This window comes from Sinocyclocheilus grahami, unplaced genomic scaffold (genome assembly GCF_001515645.1).
Source record: "Sinocyclocheilus grahami isolate Dianchi unplaced genomic scaffold, SAMN03320097.WGS_v1.1 scaffold1088.1, whole genome shotgun sequence".
In the NCBI taxonomy this organism is placed as follows: domain Eukaryota; kingdom Metazoa; phylum Chordata; class Actinopteri; order Cypriniformes; family Cyprinidae; genus Sinocyclocheilus; species Sinocyclocheilus grahami.
This window is the reverse complement of record NW_015506267.1, coordinates 98,442-113,541: the sequence shown is the minus strand read 5'-3', so window position 1 is coordinate 113,541 and position 15,100 is coordinate 98,442. Positions and strand designations below refer to the sequence as shown.

General features: G+C 34.0%; 1 protein-coding gene across 3 annotated transcripts in view; it reads right to left on the bottom strand.

Annotated features, from left to right (window-relative positions):
• Positions 1–2,303: 2,303 nt before the first annotated feature.
• The window catches only part of LOC107566628 (TBC1 domain family member 20-like), a 34,122-nt gene continuing 21,325 nt past the window's right edge, over positions 2,304–15,100 (bottom strand). For all 3 annotated transcript variants that reach the window (XM_016252116.1, XM_016252117.1, XM_016252118.1), the window contains exon 8: positions 2,304–2,346. The gene's annotated coding sequence lies outside the window, so the exon portion shown is untranslated. The remainder of the gene's footprint in view (positions 2,347–15,100) is intronic.

The following is a 15,100-nucleotide window of genomic DNA, read 5'->3' as shown; positions in this document are numbered from 1 at the left end:
GAATCAGTTCATGCACTCCCTGGGAAACGAACCCATGACCTTAAGAGTTGCTAGCATCATGCTTTTTGGATTTTTAAGTTATTTTTTTTTAACATTATGTCACCTAGAAGCCCAGTTTTAAGGCAACATCACTTGATTATTTTGCATAAGCAATCCCAAAATGCACTGCGACAAACATTTACAACAATCCTAATCCTAAATATTTTTCATTTTTTTCAGTAAAAAACAAACTTCAAACAAGAAAAAAAGTTACAAGAAAAAGCTATTTATTGCATACAATTTTATGACATTCAGAATTGAATAAAAGTGAAAAAGTCCATTCAAAAAGTCATGTTGTCTCTCACATCAAAATCCACTGATATATTTGTTCATTATTGTTTTGGCTTGTAAACAGTGTTTGATCTGTGCATATTTTCAGCTAATTTGGGTGAAAAAATATCCTATCCAGCTCACAATAAATGCTCGATCTCGAGTAGTCACAGAAACTATGAAATAATTTCAGACTTGCTTGATAACTGATCAACCAGTTATTGGCCAGATTTACTCTAAGAGGTTTTCATTGATGCAGTGGAAGAACCATTTTTGGTTCCTCAAAGAACCTTTAGTGAAATGTTCTTAAAAGAACCATTTTTTCTCAGTGTGAAAAACATTTTAATAATCTAAAGAACCCTTTTCCACTATAAACAACCATTTGTGGAATGGAAAGATTCCATGGATGTTAAATGTTCTTCATGGAACCATCAACACCAATAAAGAACCTTATTGTTTAAAATGCAAGTACAATAGGTGAGCTCTTGTAGTGTACGCTTGGCCTAGCACACAGATGTTTAGGGTCTATTTATTCATTTTGAGATTCAATTGATGACATCAAGCAATCTGAAAGAAGTACACAATTTAATTCTGGCTGATCTTTCACAAAGCTTTTTATTTGTGTGTGCACGTTTGATGACCTAAAAATCATTCCAAATAAGGAGCTAAAACATAGTGTTTGATTGTAAAATATACACGTGGACAGCAACTAACACATTACATAATATCCTGTCTAACAAACCAGTTTTGAAAAAGTTCAAGACTTTCTTCAGAAGTAGACGTCCACGCATAGCACTCTCTGTTCCAATCGAACAGCACTGCGTTCAGGTGCCAACTAGACCTTGTTTAAACTTGGCCGGAGAGCTAAATCACTTTCTGGTCAAGTCTCTTTCTCATAGCAAAAGCTGCTGGATCATCTGCCAGCAATGTTCAATGAAGCCAGCAGCCTTCTGTCCTCACACATACAGCACTGCACGGCGTTTAGAAAAGTAGACAAAAGATCTGTTCCAAAACCACGAGCTGCCTTGCTGTCAACCTTCAAGACACAAATTATTAAAAACAATTATTGGAAATATTGTTTAGTATACATACTCTACTGTTCAAACGCTTGGAGTCAGTGGGTTTTTTTTTTATGAAGAAATGAATACATTTATTCAGCAATGGTGCATTCATTTGATCAAAAGTGACAGTAAAGACATTTATAATGTTACAGAAGGTTTCAGTTTTAAATAAATGCTGTTCTTTTCATCAAAGAATCATTTCCAAAAACATAACGCAGCACAACTGTTTTCAACATTGATAATAATCAGAAATGTTTGTTGAGCAGCAAATCAGCATATTAGAATGATTTCTGAAGATCATGTGACACTGAAGACTGGAGGAATGATGCTGAAAATTCAGCTGCGCATCACAGAAATAAATTACATTTTAACATATATTCACATAGAAAACAGCTATTTTAAATTACAATATTTCACAATTTTAATCGTATTTTTAGATCAAACAAATGCAGCCTTAATGAGCAGAAGAGACATCTTTCTAAACCATAAAAACAATCTTATCGAATCATATATATGTTTTGAAATTTAGTTGATTAATTGCACTCCATCATTGCTTAATCACTCTTAATTTAATGCATTTGGACTTATTTTATGTTAATTATTTTCAGTAAAATTAAGTAAACTAGACATAATTTATATTTACTGTATTAAACTTGTGATTTAGTTTTCCGTGGCCAGTCGAATTAAGCCAACTTCCTTCAAAACATATTATATTCATTTGTCTAAAAAGAACAAAACAAACCTGACAAATAGCACTTTGGTTTGAAATAAATTCCCATTAACAAAGCCGGTCTGGCTAATTTCGACTCAAATACACCTAACTTCCAAAATACAAGAGAGTTCAAGTGCCACTCGAAAAAAACTGCTCAGAGAATGTCTGAATCGCATTAAAAACACATTAAAGTTGCCGGGATGAAGACTTACTTCACACAACAGCGTGGACGTCTGGAAGTCTGTAAAGGTGCTGATGGCGATTCTGAGAAGGGAAACAGAAACAGGGTTATTTTACTATTATTACTATACTATATAAATAATACGTATTATTTATACATTTTGAATTATGTCGTTTTTAATTTTATACTTTCCACTTTCATTTAAATTTTTGTTAAAAGTTTTCGTAATTTTGTTGTGTTTATGTAGATTTTTTTTTTAGTTTGTTTTTTAATACGGCTACTTAGTTTTTAGCTTCTTTTTAGTTTTCAACTTATACTTAAACTTAAGTAATATTATGTTTTATTCATTTCTATTAGTTTTTGTTTTTTTAAATGTTTATTTAATTTTTTATATTTTTGTCTATTTTATGTTGTTTTTTTAGGAATTAAACTAAATGGAAATTTTTAAAAGTTTTCAGAATTGTATTGTGTCTTGGTCATTTTTCTTAGGTTTCTTCTTTTTAAATGTCGATTTAATTTTTAGAAATTTTATTTCAGTTTTAGTCGTTTTAGTATTTGAACAAACTAAATGAAAAATAAGATTTTTATTTTTACATTTTTGTTGTGTTTTAGTCATTTTTATTAGTTTTAGTTTTTTAAATATCTATTTAATGTTTATTGTTTTTATTTCAGTTTTTATTTGAGTCATTTTAGTACTTAATTTTTTTTATTTAAATTGTAAAGTTTTAGGAAATGTTGTGTTTTACTCATTTTTTAATAGTTTTTGTTTTAATGTCTATTTAATTTAATTTGTCATGTTTTAACTTAAACTAAACAAAAATTTGTCATTTAGCATTTTGCTTTTGCACCTAAATGTTTTTTATATTCTATTTTATTTACCATTTCATTTATTTTAAATTAAATTTTTTTTTAAATTATTATTAGTTTTAGTTAATGATAATACTGGTATCTTCACAGTATCCTAACCAGGCACAAGTGTCAAGTAATTTTAGTCTTTACTGAAAAAGAAATGCTGCATGAAGTCACAAAAATCACATCCAATTAAAACAAATTTGATGTCTAAAATCAAGATTCCAAGTAACCAGATAAAATATAAAATATTGTTTTCCTTCAGAATAAAGTGCACAAAAAAACATACACAAAACCAGGAAAATGATGTGCCGCCGGACTGTGGACCAAAGAGATTTCAGAAATAGAAACCAAGCGACTGACAAAAAGGTCAAGTTTAAACGCCTGGTTAGTGAACAACAGCAGGAAAAGACTAACTGGGTGAATCATAGAACAAAAGAAACATTGAGAAGCAGAAAGTGGGACTAGAGCGGTGGATGAGAACGGACTCATGGCCTCTAGTCTCAATCAAAGACACGGATAAAGCCTCATTTCCAGAGTTTTCCCAAGTCCTGCGGAGCCCATGCTGAGGGCTACACGACTTTCTCTCGACAGTTTAGAGGAAAAACATCATTAAAAAATCATAAAATATTCAATTCCATTTCATTACGGTCTCTATGGAAGAATAGTAAACATGGAATGCAAATGCATTTCACTCAAGATAATAAAACTGGCAGAAATACATTCAACATTTAATGAAAAAGTGGCTCTCGTACAAGTAATACCATGGGCAGGCGCTGACGGGCTCAATGTCTTTAAGTCTTCATTGGTTTTTATGCTTTTTTTTTTTTTTTTTAGCTCTCCTGCCTCTGATTCTCAGCTTTCCCCAGTTCTCATTAGTATCTACAGCTAATGTGCCACTGCTGAAAATAGCTGACAGGTAACAGCAGAGCAATTAACTTTTAAACTTTCCCTTTACCAGCGAAGGCCCGGGAGAGCTAGCGGTTTGCGCTGAAGAAACCCAGTCTAATGCGGCGACACAGACCCGGCAGAGCACTGTCAGAGCCGGCCTTAACCTCTCATGAAAGGATCTTTATGCAGAGCTTTTCCATTCAGTGACAGTTCGCCAAAAAACCACATCAGTCAGGTTACTAAAAGCACTAAAAAACTGCACCGTACTCTAGCTCTTCTGATATCAAATATTAGCTTTGTGCAACGTACAAATCAGGGTTATTATTGTTAACTAAAACCATTAAAAAAAGTATTACTTGAAATAAAATAAACAATAGCTAACATTTATATAAACTATTTTTACATTTCAGCTAGTTGCCAATGCAACATTTCTCATTTTTGTTTAACGCTGAACTACTAAAATATTAATAAAAAACTACGTTTTAAACTTTTTAAATTAAAACAAAAATAAATAATAAATAAATATTAACAAAAACTACAATTGTATATCAACATTATCATTAATATCATTGATATAACATTACATTAATAACATTTAATCATTTTAATATTTAATAATTATAATTTATTAATGTTTAATTATCATTAAAATAACACTGAAAGAATTACATAAAGTGAGCACTATGTACAGTAATTACTGAAATCTTGCAAAAACTATCGGTTGGTTTCATCGCACCAGGTTATTTTATTTCAGCAACTTGCCAAAGCAACATTTCTCATTTTCATTTAGCTTGTCAAAAAAAAGAAAAAAAAAAGTCAAAACACAAAATTACTAAACCCTTAAAATTAAAACTGAAAATCTAAAAAAATTTAATAAAATTCAAAATATTAACAAAAACCATAATAGTATATTAAATAACAACTGAATTAAATAATATAATACTATTAGAATAATTTAATAATTACATACAATTTTAATAATATTAAATATATTCAAATAACACTGGTGCAAAGACGTAAAAAGTCAGCACTGTACAATATTTACTGACATTTTTGGTTATTTCAGCTACTTGTCAAGGCAACATTTCTCATTTTCATTTAGTTTAAGCTGAATTGTAAATTCTAAAAATGACAAAAACACAACAAAATTACTAAAACATTCAAATGAAAACAGAAAACAATGGTGCAAAGACGTAAAGTGAGCGCTATATTCACAATTGTTACTGAATAAATATTTGGAAAAATATGTGCCTAGTCGCATTGCACCAGGTTTTGGTGCCAAAAGCAATTGATTCTCGTGAACATATGGACTGGAAAACAACCTTTGTTTTATTGTTTCCTCACATAAAGATATCCATGACTTCAGAAGCCTTGCATATTTTTTTGGTGTTTTTTGTTCTTTTTGGAGCTCGACAGATGTGAAACTATGACCTGTTGTTGTATGGCAAGAACCAGGTGCAGATTTTTCAAAGGTTCGGGTACAAAGTATAGACAGGTTTCGAAGGATGCGAGGAGTAAATAATAATTTTTTTTTTTTTTTGAGTGAACTGTCCCTTTAATAATCTCTACGTGATGGGCTCTGCGGGGAATCTCTCTTCCCGCATCATCAGAGATGAATTGTAGACTTTGGTTTCCTCTAACTGCTCTCGTCAAGGTGGGACATGTCTGACGGTCTTTGATCGCTTTTTCTCCCTCTCTCTGGTCTCTAAAAGAGTTTCTAATTTTACCGTTTCCTCTCTCAGAAGCAGCAGATTGTGTGACCTCTGTCACATCATTCTTCTGTTTTTTCCCTCGCTCTCTTCCTCTTGCTCAATCTGTTCTTGCTGTGGTGAAGAAGATACAGCAGATGATGGATGTGTTTACACTGGAAGAACTTTTCCACGGCTGCACTCCATCACAAACCATCACAACTCCACAGTCTTCAAGGAAATCCTATCCTCATCTTCCTCTGTGAGGGTCTCGTTCACTAATGCACACACATAAACCTGTGTGCAAGTGCTCACATAGATGTGTCAATCAGTTGATTTGCACATACAGTGGGTACGGAAAGTATTCAGATCCCCTTAAATTTCCACTGTATATATTTGTAATTCAGAATAAAATTTAGAACCAACCCAAACCACACATCTAAATATTAAAAATTTGACACAATATTTGGTTCGTAAATACTAACTTAAAAAATTTGGGGTCAGTAGTTTTTTTTTTAATTATTACATTTATTCAGCAAAGATGAATTAAATTGATCAAAAGACAGTAAAGACATTATATATATATATATATATATATATTTTTTTTTTTTATATAAATGCTGTTCTTTTGAACATTCTATTCATCAAAAGAATCCTAAAAATAAATAAATTGATCATGGTTTCCACAGAAATATTCAGCAGCACGACTGTTTTCAACATTGATAATAATCAGAAATGTTTCTGGAGCAGCAGATCAGCATATTAGAATGATTTTTGAAGATCATGTGACACTGAAGACTGGCGTAATGATGCTGAAAATTCAGTTTTACATCACAGGAATAAATTACATTTTAAAATATATTCAAATAGAAAACAGTAATTTTAAATAGTAATATTATTTCATAATATTACTGTTTTTTCTGTATTTTTAATCAAATAAATGCAGCCTTGGTGGGCATAAGAGACTTAAAAAATAATAATAATAAAAATCTACCGACCCCAAAATTTTGAATAGCAATGTAATTTTTTATTGGAAATAATAAAATTATGGCCTCTGCAGATGTCTGAACTGAGCGCTGAATATCCACTGACCCTAAAATTGCCCCTGCTCTCCTGCAGGTGTAACATGCCTGTAAACCTGATCACCATTAGAGCCTTGGGAGCCTGTTATTGGCTTTTAGAGCATATACTTAAACCCCTCTCTCTCTCTCTCGCGCTGTCATAGCGTTATGGGTTAACACAGTTCAGTGGGACGCTCTAATTCAATGCGTCCTTCCATCTAACACACATGACGGCCCTATTATTAGACACTTGCTGCTGAGATGGTATGCCCAATTACCCACGAGTCTGTACTTGGCTTGTTTGAGAGTGTGTGCGCGTGTGTGTCCTGCAGGCCTTTGTGAATCAGCTCTGATGTCCTGTTGTCCTGATGACCTGTAAGTGCTGGCTCTTTGTCACGTCAACAGGAGCTGCTCATTGAAGCGTGCTGTGATGCACCAAAGGCCTAGACTTACCGGACACACATAGAAATTACAGGTGGAGATCTATAGGTCTACCATTAAATTCCAGGGATCCAATAGTCTCTAATAGGGATGGGCATTTTGGGAAATTTCTCATTTCGATCATCGATAGGTTTCAAAAACGATTAATCGAGTAATCGGGGGCGGGGCTTGTGTGGGGGGGCAGGGCATGGCCGTAATGGATATAATGAAAAAATCTGAAGATTGTTATGAAAATGAATGTTAAAAATAAAAATATGACATGAAAACCTGTCTATGAAAACATGAACACATGATTAGGACATGTTAGATTATGATTATGATGAAGCAATGTTATTAATAAAGAAGCATCTAAAAAGGAATAGCTGCCTGAGGTGAAGAGTGACTTTATGCCAATAAACTGAAGCTCATTCTATGACACATCCTATGATAAATAAGATAACTTAGATACATAGCAGACGTAACATTACAACTTGTATCTGCACAATAGGATGCTAAGTTATGCGCTAGACAGAGAAAGAGAGAGAGAGCGAGCTCCCGTCGTGATGCGTTTTCATGACAGCGCGCTGAAAGATGGGCAAGAACAGAATTTACTATAGATTTCTATAAAGTTCTCATTATAAATGTATGGCAGATTTGTGCTATATGTTCATCTACGTTATTAAGTGTAATATCTGTAATTAAGTTTTATTTTTAAGTTATTCAGTTAAGTTATAAGTTTATTATCCATAAATCGCCTGTGCGTTTTCGAAGCCATATGAATTGAATTATGCCCACAAATATGACGAAAAAAAGCACGGCTGGTTCTGCCTGCATTGCATTTTGGTCTAACGGCAAATGATGCAATGCTCATCTGAGTTGCCGCTCTGTTATCGCCAGACATTTTATGTACAAATGTTAGATGATAGCGCATTGTACTTGTTGTAGATTTGTGTGACAGCATGGCGCTGCACAGCTTGCACTGAACTGTATTTTCATCGGTCTTCTCAAAGTGAAGCCAGACATCACTACGTGACTTTGAGGCCATGATTCTCTCTCTTCTTTTGATGCATCCTGTGGCAAGCTAACCAATCAGAGCTCAGGGCCAGGGCTCTATGCTTATTTTTCTTTTTAGGAGCGCCTGTGCTCCTAAAAAAAGTTTAATGTTTTAAAAAAATGTTGAATATAGACATTTTAAATGATTTAAAGAACTGAAAAGATACTTTAAAAATGAAACTAAATCCGCCAGCAGGTGGCGACAAGTCACTGATTTGATCACTGAATCATTCATTCAATTGATTCAGTCGAACAGCTGAATCATTCAGGAATCATACAGTGTTATAGTCAGACAATGTAAGTCAGTAAGTCACTTAATATTAACTTCTTGTCTATTTAACTGTTGTATTAAATCAGTATCACATTTACAAACTCCCTTAAAAATCATTAAACGCTGTCACTCATCTTAGTTCATCGCGATCTCACATTTATAATCAACGAAGCTCTCTACACTGCACAATGAATCTCTTATTTACACCGTCTACACTTTGCTTATGAAAGGATTCATGAGATATGTCTGTGATACATTACTCAACGCTGCAAAAACACGTAGAAACCTTTGAAGCTCCCCTCAGCGATCACAATCACAAGCATGATGATGATCTGAATATGTTTTCATAGTCGCACGCAGTAGATTTCAGTCGCACTGTAGAGCCCTGCTCAGGGCGCCGCCCAAAGTGCTGCTATAACCAATCAGGGAAAAAAAAAAAAAATTCGATCATCGTTTACATGATCGATCATCGCTGTCACGGTCGAGTACTCGATCACTGTTGCACATCCCTAGTCTCTAATGGTGCTTTGAAGTCATGTCGAAAAGATAGTATTTAAGGTCATTTAATGCATACAATGCCACCACAAAGTCATAATTATGAGCAGGGAATCTGAACTTTCTTTAAAGCGATAGTTCACCAAAAATTTTAATTTGCTCACCCTCAAGCCATCCGAGATGTAGATTAGTTTGTTTCTTCATGGGAACAGACTTGGAGAAATGTAGCATTGCATCACTTGCTCACCAATGGATCCTCTGCGGTGAATGGGTGCCGTCAGAATGAGATTCTAAACAGCTGATAAAAACATGACAATAGGGCTCGACAATAAGGACTGCCCGATGGCCCAGGGCCAGCGTGAAAGACGTTCGGGACAGTAGATGGATTTGTTCAGTTGCCGCATCGTCACGACATTTTATCATTTGCATGTGTTTTTAAGACTTGTTAATTTAAATATTCAAGCGATTAAAAAGCATTTGGGCGCGAAAGACAACTCCTTTTAGTACTCGCGCGCTGTGTTCTGTGTGAACAGTGCGCGCACAGACAGCCGCTCTGACACGTGCGAGCCGCCTGAACGGGCAAATACATACAAAAGTATGTCAAAATACCCATCCTGGCAAGTAACTTTGTAGCTTTAACAATGATTAATCTATATTGAATTTATACACTGGAGTACAGATGCACTGATCTACCGGACATTTATTGTTTTATTTCAGACTATCTTCTGTTCCGTGCTTGCACACAAACTGCACTGCAATCATTTTCCCAAAGGCCATTTGTGTGGAAATATTCTGTTATAATTATAATTAGTCTGTAAACGGCCGTTAACAGAGGCCAGAGACGCTGAAGACGGACGCAAAGAGGAAAAAAATACTGTAGCAGGCAGAACAAGATCACTGTTCACGATGTGCGAAATATAGGAAGAAAATGCAAACATTGAATTTTATATGAATGTGTTTCTGAGGGGAATGGAACTGACTGTTTTCAGAAATGGCGTTTCATTTTGTCTCCGTATGATGCATTTAAATTAGTGTTAATACACGCAGCGCTGCTGTGTTCACAGCAGTAAGCAAGGAAACGCTGTATCACTGTTCTATAAGCGCCGCCTGCTGGCAGAGAGTGAATCTGCGTCTCATTCAGCCCGTCTGCCGTTTCTGTTTCATACAGATGTTTTATGTAGCATAATTTCACAAAACTAAAATCAGGTTATTCTGTTTTTGCTTCAGATTTTGAAATTATACAGTCTAATGTAAATCAAACGTTGCACTTTTTTTTCAATTCATGTTTAAAATGCAGTGGTTGCCTAAAATTTCAAATGGCTATGAAAAATCAAGGTGCAACACAGAGTGAAGAACATGCAAATGTTATTTTATATGTAATTTTTCAATTTCTGTACCTGAACATCTACAAACATAAAAACATAAAAACCTAAAGCATAATTTCATTTCTATGTTTGTGCTATAGGCCTATATTTAATTGTGCTATTACTTGTAATTTGTTCATTTGTTCTTATTTACTGGCTGTCACTTGTCTTTAATAATGTTTAAACTTTATATTTATGTTGATTTTTGGCTAGTGATTTTTTCTGTGGTATCGAAATTGAAATAGAGAATTGTAAAATTTAATTGGTATCTAAAATATTGGTGTCATATAAGCTTATTTATTAGAATACAAGATAACAGATCAAAAACAATGATAACAGCAACCATTTTATTTTTTGTGGCAGGGTCAGTGAAAATGTGAACCACTAGCCAGAAGAAAAAATCCTTAGCGTTGATCCCTGGACAATAATCCACACCACTCCAGTCCATTATTTAATGTCTTAAAGGGGTCATATGATGCGATTTCAAGTTTTCCTTTCTCTTTGGAGTATTACAAGCTTACAAGTTACAACTGCATGTTTGTAAGAAACAAATCCACCTTTACGATGTCTTAAAATACAAGTCCTCTACACATAATCTTGCTTTCTCCAGGGAAAAAGTCGTCCACAAGCAAGTCCACAAGTGTGATGTTTCTATCAGCTGTTTGGCTCTCATTCTGATGGCACCCATTCACTGCAGAGGATCCATTGCTGAGCAAGTGATGTAATGCTTCATTTCTCCAAATCTGATGAAGAAACAAACTCATCTACATCTTTTATGGTCTGAGGGTGCGTACATTTTCAGCAAATTTTCATTTTTGGGGTGAACTATTCCTTTAAGCCCAGAGTCTACTTATTAATTTTACAAACCTAGGAAGATTCGCTCCGTTCAGTGATTATTTCTTTATCAAAAGTGCTTCATTTGTAAAGATGACTTTGGTTCTTAGCAGAAACAGCAAAAATAAATAAAATAAAAAAATACAAAAAAAGCCACTTGTGTAGGCAATGCATCAAACAAAGATCACACTTTGCATGTAAATCTAATGCAGCATTTCTCAAACCCATCGCTGCATATTTTAGATCTCCCTTATTTAACATACCTGATTCTACTGATTAGCTTATTAGTTCATCAAGCGCATCCGTGACCAGAATTAGGTCTGTCAAATAATCCAAAACATGCCGTCTTATGGGGTTCTGCAGGAAAAGGACTGAGAAATACTGAACAAACAGCTATATCGGTAGTCATGGCCTAGTGGTCAGCTAGGAAGCACACACAATTTGAGCTCATCTCTCCTCTTGTGCTTTTCTGCCACTGCTCTACATCTATAAATAAAAAATAGGAAAAATCCCCCAAAAATCTTGTGCAATAAAACATGCAACAGACTGACTGATTCGCTTAAGCCTTTCCAAATTACGCAAAAGATTTATAAACGTGCTTGAGGGTTCAAACCAGCTCTAGGTAGATGTAATGTGGGTGTCATGTTCCTGAAATCTTTCTATTTAGTTTGGCAGATCTTCCACACCCTGTGGTGCTTTATCTGAATATGGGTAGCTGACGCATAACATGGCAACTACCCAGATTAACTTTTTAAAATGAAGAAAGATTTGAACACAAATGTGAGTTTGTATGAATGAATATGGAAGACTACCTCTGTCATTAAACTTTTTAGCCCTCGGGTAACATTACCTATATGACATCACCTGAAAAGGAAAGTCGCTTCAGGAGCGGAGCAAGTTAATACATTTTGATGTAAGATTTCAAATTTTTTTTCCTTTAGAATTACCTGCATGGATGAATCAATAAAAATTAGACCAGGAACATGAATTAAGAAGATATGAAGAGATGTGAAGTCACAATTGTGATATATAAAGCCACAGTTGTCAGATATAAAGTCGCAATTACAAAAAGTAGATGCAATTGTGAGTCACAATTACGAAAAATAGATGCAACTGATATAAGATATAAAGTTAATTATGATATAAGATATAAAGTTAATTACAAAAAAGATGCAATTGCGAGATATAATGTCATAACTGAGAGACATAAAGTTGCAATTCCCTAAAATTGATGCAAATGGCAAATATAAAGTCCCAATCATGAAAAAAGAAACCGCTGGGAGATATAAAGTCAGAATTTTGAAAGATAGACGCAATTGTGAGATATAAAGTTACAATTATGAAAAAACACAACAGGGAGATATAAAGTCCCAATTAGACATGTGCCGGTATTCGGTGATGCGATATATCACGATAATGAACATGCACAATATTGTTATCGTGGGTACTTCAAAATACGGTGAATAGTTATTATTACAAATTATTCAGATTTTTTTTATGCATTTTAATAATACTTTTCCCATCAACTGGTCACAATGCACAACACCGCTGCTCACTCTCATGTAAACAAGCACGGATGAGAAGCGCCCGAGGCGCTGAATGAAAGTACACATTCACTCTCTGACAGCAGGTGGCGCTGAACAGCAGAAATGCAGCCGTTACTCCGGAAACCCCGTAAACAAAAGCTACTTTCTGAAACCTATTTAAATTATTTAAACAGCCATTCAGACTTGTGTATTCGCTATGGTGCTCATCACAGCACCAAATACTTAAATGTTTTGACTTAATAATATGCTATTTATTTTCAAACCTTTTTTACATTTTAATCTGGACTACAACATGCCTGTTTTAAAATGTTTTGATTCTTTATTGTTCAGTCGCACTTTAAGGCTCCATTAGTAAAAGGCACAATATGTAAGATTTTTTTATTAAAATATCCAAACACCACTAGAACAGTGTGATAAATTTTGCTGACTTGTGTACTTACATTATCCCAAATGTTTCGAAGAATGTTTAAATCCAGAGAAGTAAGCAATTTTAACTAGTGACACGGACCGGACCGAACATGCTGAATTTCCATCAGCCATTACTCCAGTCTAAAGTGTCGCATGATCCTTCAGAAATCATTCTAATATGCTGATTTATTATTAGAATTATCAATGTTGGCAACAGTTGAGCTGCCAAATATTTTTTTGGAAACTGCGATACTTTTTTCAGGATTATTTGATGAATAAAAAGTTAAAAGGAAGAGCATTTATTCAAAATATAAATCTTTTCTAACAATATAAATCTTTGCTATCACTTCTTAACAATTTAACACATCCTTGCTGAATAAAAGTATAAATTTTTTTCAAAAAAAGAAAGAATAAAAATGAACTGACCCCAAACTTTTGAACTGTAGTGTATATTGTTAGAAAAGATTTCTATTTTAAATAAATGCTCTTCTTTTTAACTTTTTATTCATCAAAGAATCCTGAAAAAAAGTATCACAGGTTCCAAAAAAATATTAAGCAGCACAACAGTTTCCAGCACTAATAATAAATCAGCATATTAGAATGATTTCTGAATTTCTGATTATATGATACTGAAGACTGGAGTAATGACGCTGAAAATTCAGCTTTGCATCACAGGAATAAATTTGATTTTAATGTATATTAAAATAGAAAAACATTATAATCGTAATAATATTTCACAATATTATATAATATTTATATTTATATATATATATATATAAATAATGCACCGATCATTATTTTTTTTTATGGCTGATTCCGTTTTTTTTTTACAAGCAAATTGGCCAATTCTGATGATCACCTATTTTTTTTTCTTTAAGCAAATTTATATGTTGTACATAAGACAACTGCGCAAAACAAAAACAGCATATGGACTGAAAGAAAATGCAAATTCACTCTCTGACAGCAGGAAGCGCTTATGGAACAGCAGCAATATAGCGTTTCCTTGGTTAACGCTGTAACCAAAGCAGCGCTGCGCTTATGAACACGGAGGCAAGAGAAAAAGAAAATGCCATCTAAACTTTTCTGAAGACAGTCAGTTCCCTTCAGAGATACATTCATATATCACCACCAATTCAATATGTATATTTTTCTTCCTGTATTTCGAGCATTGTGAACCATGATCTTGCTTTGCCTGCTGTAGTATTTTCTCCTCTGTCTGTCTTCAGCGCCTCTGGCCTCTGTTAACGGTCATTTACAGACTTAGTATTTCCACACAAATGACATTTTGGGAAATTATTGCAATACAGCAGGTTCCGATTTATGGCCAGTTGACATCTCTCTCTCCATTGACGCAGTAACGACCGCGGGGAAAAAAAAACTTCTGTCCAATAATTGTTAACAGACATTGGGTCCGTCATACTGGAGAAATGTTTGCGGTTATGTAGCCAAAAATATTTAAGACCCACCGAATCTGAATTTAAGACAATTTAATACTTTTTAAGGCCTTTTATTAGGAAACTTTATTTAAGACATTTTAAGACTTTTTAAGGATCCGCAGCCACCCTGATAAAGTCAGAACTGGCAGATATAAAGTTGCAATTATGAAAAATAGGAGCGACTGAGATATAAAGTCGCAATTGTGGAAGAAAGATGCAACTGGGAGATATAAAGTCACAATTACGAAAATGACGCGATTGAGAGATATAAAACAGCAGTTGCGAAAAATAAACACATTTGTGAGAGATATAAAGTAGCAACTGAGAAAAATAGAAGCAACTGTGAGATTCTATTATATAAAGCCACAATTGTAAAACAAAGATGCAATAATGAAAAATAGATGAAATTGTGAAATATAAAATTGCAATAACGAAAAATACAGTAGACGTAATTGGGAGATATAAAGACACAATTGCAAAACAAATAACACAATTGGGAGATGTAAAGTCAGCATTGTGA